This window comes from Fonticula alba (genome assembly GCF_000388065.1).
Source record: "Fonticula alba strain ATCC 38817 unplaced genomic scaffold supercont2.2, whole genome shotgun sequence".
Taxonomy (NCBI): domain Eukaryota; order Rotosphaerida; family Fonticulaceae; genus Fonticula; species Fonticula alba.
Window position 1 is genome coordinate 2126596 of NW_009242972.1, and position 4057 is coordinate 2130652.

At 75.8% G+C, this 4057-nt stretch overlaps 1 protein-coding gene across 1 annotated transcript in view; it reads right to left on the minus strand.

Annotated features, from left to right (window-relative positions):
* H696_01465 (STE/STE20/YSK protein kinase) overlaps positions 1 to 4057 on the minus strand; it is a 9629-nt gene that overhangs the window by 5297 nt on the left and 275 nt on the right. The gene's annotated exons all lie outside the window — the stretch shown is intronic.

Here is a 4057-nt window from a genome sequence, read left to right on the forward strand (position 1 = left end):
CGCGCAGTCCCGCACACGCACGGACGCACCAGCTCATTAGCACTTCCGAGGGAGGGACCGGCCCCGCACCACGTCACAAAGGTCCAGACTGCGCGGCCCCCTCCCCCCGGGGGGGGGGGGGGCGACCGAGGGCGGGAACGAACGCCCCACCCCTGGAGGGGGCTCCCCTCCCCCGGGCGGTTGGCCCCGCCAAGGCGACGAGAGCCCGCCCCCGGCCGCCGGAAGATCGCCCCCGTTGCCGGCCCCTTGCCCGTGCTCTGGCGGGCGGCAATCACGGATGCCGGAGGCAGGAATGCGCCAGCCAACCGCACGGCTGGGAGCCCTTGCGCGGGGGGCCGGCCGCGCTGCCGGCGCCCCCGGACGGGGCGCCGGCCCGGGGCGACAAAGGCGAAATCAAAATAGAGCCCCCCTCGGCCGGCTGGCCGGCCGGCCGGCTCTTGCCGCCCGCACGAACGCGGGCGTGCGTGCCCCCGCGCCCGGCGCGGGCAGAAGCCAGGGCGCGCGCTCCCTCGGCGCCGGGAGGCGCATTCGACCTGGCCGGGGGGGGGGGAGGGCGCCGGCGCGAGGGGAGCTGTGCGCACGCGCTCGAACGCGCCCCCGGGCACACAAGAGGGCCGGCAGGGGCGGCATGCGCGCCCTGCGTCCTGGCACACCAGCCAAGGGTGTCATGCCTTGGTCCCCCCCCCCCCCCCCGCCCGCCGGCTGCCCCTTTGGCGCCCCGTACCCCCGGAACGGCCGGAAGGCCCCGCGCGCCCCTCTGCCCCCTCCTCGCCAGGCACACAGCAGGCCCAGCAGGGGAAGCATGCAAGGACGACGCGGACGCCGACGACACCTTCGGCTCCCTGCCCGGTGGGTCGGCGCGCGCGCGCGCGCGCGAGTGCGGAAAAATGGCCCCCTCCACTGGCCGGGCCTCGGTGGCGCGGGCCCTGGCGCCGGCGCCCGTCCTGGGGACCTGGGGGCCTGTGCCTGCCCACTGCCGGCCCCCGGCCGGCCGCGGCGACCAGGCCCCGGCGGATATTGTGTTCGCTCCTCGGCGGGCACCGACACCCCCCGACCCGGCGGTTGCATTTGCGCCCTCCCCCCCGCATCGGGAAACGGCCGCGAGGGGGGGGGGGGACGGCGAACCGGTGCTCTGGGGGGAGGTGCCCGCGCCAGCCGGGGCCCGCGCCGGCGCGCCGCTAAGTGCCGACCCACCTCCCGGATGCTGCGGGATGCAGAGCGCGCGATGCGCCCGCCGGCCTCCGCATCTCGGACATGAGTCACACCGGCCAGGGACAGACGGGGGCGGGCGCCCGCGCGGCCTGGCTCGCGACCGGGGCCGGGGGCAGGCAGGCGGAGCAGGCCGGGCCGGGCCGGGCCGGCGGATCGCTCCCGGGCCCCCCCTTCCGGCCGGCCGCTGTTGCCAACACGGGTCCGCGGTGGCCGCCGGCACACACGCGGCCGCGCCCACTGCGCATGGGGGCCCGGGCGGGCGTTTCGCCGCGTGCGTACACGCGCCTCCGCCGGAAGCCGCCGGAACTTCCCCGGAAAAGCCCTCCCCCTCCCAGGCAGGCATATTAATTCGCGCTCTGCCCGGGGGGCAGGCAGAAGTCGGCGAAGACGGCCAGACAGATGCGCAACGCGGCCGCCAGGGAAGGCCGGCTCCTCCAGAAAGGCAATATGCCTCCCGGGCATACCTCCTCGTGGCACGCGGGCATACGTGTGCCCAGGTGGGTGTGTGTGTGTGTGTGTGTGTGTGTGCCTCGGGGCTTTTTAGCCGGTCTAGCCCTCGACGGGCGCGGAGGCCCCTGGCGCCAGAGCTCAGAGGCAAGGAGCGAAGGGCGTCCGGGGGGGGGGGGGGACCGGAACTCCGGCCAGAGAGAGAAAGGCCGCCCCGCCGAGGGGGGATGTAAATATAATAATCCGCCAGATATATTATTCCCGAGGTGTTTGCGAATGCTCGCTGCCCCCGGACTCGGCCAAGGCGTGGCCCGCTGGAAAGGGCGCCCGGTGTTTGTTCATGTGCCGCATTTGACAGGGCTTCACACTCGGGCGAAGGGCGGGCCCGGGGTCGGGCGGGGCGGAGGCCCGCGCGCACTCGGGCCGCGCGATCCCGCCTCCGCGCTCTCGCGCAAACGCACCCGGCTCATGGTGCGTGGCCACCCTCGCCAGCAGATGGCCCTGGCGGCCACCGCGAGTCCTGGGGGGGGGGGGACGGGGGTGCCGCGGGCACCACGCCAGGTGTGGCGCCGGCGCAACGGTCCGCCCAGCCTATCGTGCCCTTGCTGCCCCCCGCCCCCCCCCCCCGGGGGGCGGGCGGGGTCGAGGGGCAACCGGCCGCGCCCGCAAACAAAGGCTCACTGCTCTTTCCGGTGACAAGCATATGTAAGCAGCCGTCGCTGGCTGCGCCTCTGCGTCGACCCTGGCGAGAGCAACGGAGGCGACGGCGGCGGCGCCGCAGATGTGCGCCACCAGGCAGGGCCGCCTCCGGGTGGGGGTCGCCGCCGGCGCGCGCCCGCACCCATGGCGCCCCGGCCCCCGCGTCCCCCCTCACCGGCCCCGCCAAGGGGGCAACCGTCGAGCCCGGGGGCCCGGCACCGGAGTCTCGGCTCCGGGCAGGCGCAGGGTGGTGGGCTCTCGGCGCGCCCGGAGCGCGGCGCGTCTGCCCAGCGAGAGCGTGGGGGATTAATTGGCCCCCGCGTTCCCGGCGTAAGGGGGCGGGCGGGGGGGGGGCGGAGGTGCGGCTGACGCCGAGCTGGGCTGCGCAGCAGCAGCAGCAGCAGCAGCAAACCGCGCGCATAGCGGCTATCCTGCTCCGCATCACGTCCCCTCTCCTCGGCCGGCCCGCCGGACTTCCGTCAGTCTGCGTCGCGCCCTCTCCTCCCCCGCCCCTCCGGCCCCGAACACCGGGTGTTCCCTGGGCAGGGGGATATCCTCCTCGAGCCGTCGGGTCCCGCGGTGTGCGGCGCCGGCCCTGCCTGTCGCACGGGGCCGCGACCCCGGGCGCGTTCCGCCCTCGGACCAGGCGGCGGCCAGCGAGCATCCCGGCGTACGTGGTGAGCTCGGCCCCCGCGCCCTTGCGAGGATGTGGTGGCCAGCGACAAGGCAGCAAGGGAGGTGTATGATCTCGCTGGTGGCCTGCCCTGTGTGTCGTCGCCCCTCGATGTGCGGGCGGCCGCCGCTCGTGCAGGCCTCCGCCGCGATTCCCCCCGTCCGGGCGGGCCCGCCGTCTGGGGAGGCAGTCCGTGTCGCGGGCGGAGAGCACCCCTCCAGCCGCGGGGCGCAAACAGTGTCCCAGGCGGGAGGGGGGGGGGGGGGGGGCCGGGCAGCAAGGACCCAAAGGTGGCCCCACCCCGTCCCGTCCAACCCTCCCCACAAAAACCGAGGGACACCCCACCAGAGGAGCGAAGAGAGGGGGAGAAGCCACCCCAACCCCCCCCCCAACAGACAAAAGGGAGCGGGCCGAGAGGGGGGGGGGAGGCCCGAGGAGCCGACGCCAGGGCGCCCCCCTGTTCCCTCCTGGCCCGGCCTCCAAAAGGGGGCCTCCGGCGAACGTGTCGCCGCGGGAAGGGCGCGCGCGCGCAGAGCGCGTTCCCGGCCCCTCTGCCGCACTCCCCCCCCCACCCCCCGTGCGCGGGCGTATTTTGATGCCCCCGCTGAGAGACAGCCGGAGCCGCACCCCACTGCTCCTCGCGCCCCTGCTTGGCGGGAATAGGAGAAGGCCCCAACTCGCGGTGCGGTCAACCCCCGGGGGCCGGGGGAGGGTAGAGGCACCGGCGGGCGCGTGCCGGGCGGCGGCGGCGGCGGCGGCGACGGCGGCGGCGGCGACGGCGGCGGGGAGGGGGGGGGGACACGGCTGTTGTCGCGGCCGCCCGCGCTGCACCCTCCGCCGCCCCCCGCCAGCCCCGGCCCCCTCGGTCGGCGCCTCGCGGCCAGCCGGCCCGGGGTGTTTCAACCGACTGAGACGGCCCGTCTCCCTCGGGGGCCATGATTGTAATGCAACCTCCGGCCGATCCATGGCGAGTGAGCCTTGCCAGTAATATCCGCCGGAGGGAGGCAGAAATCGACCACTTTTCGG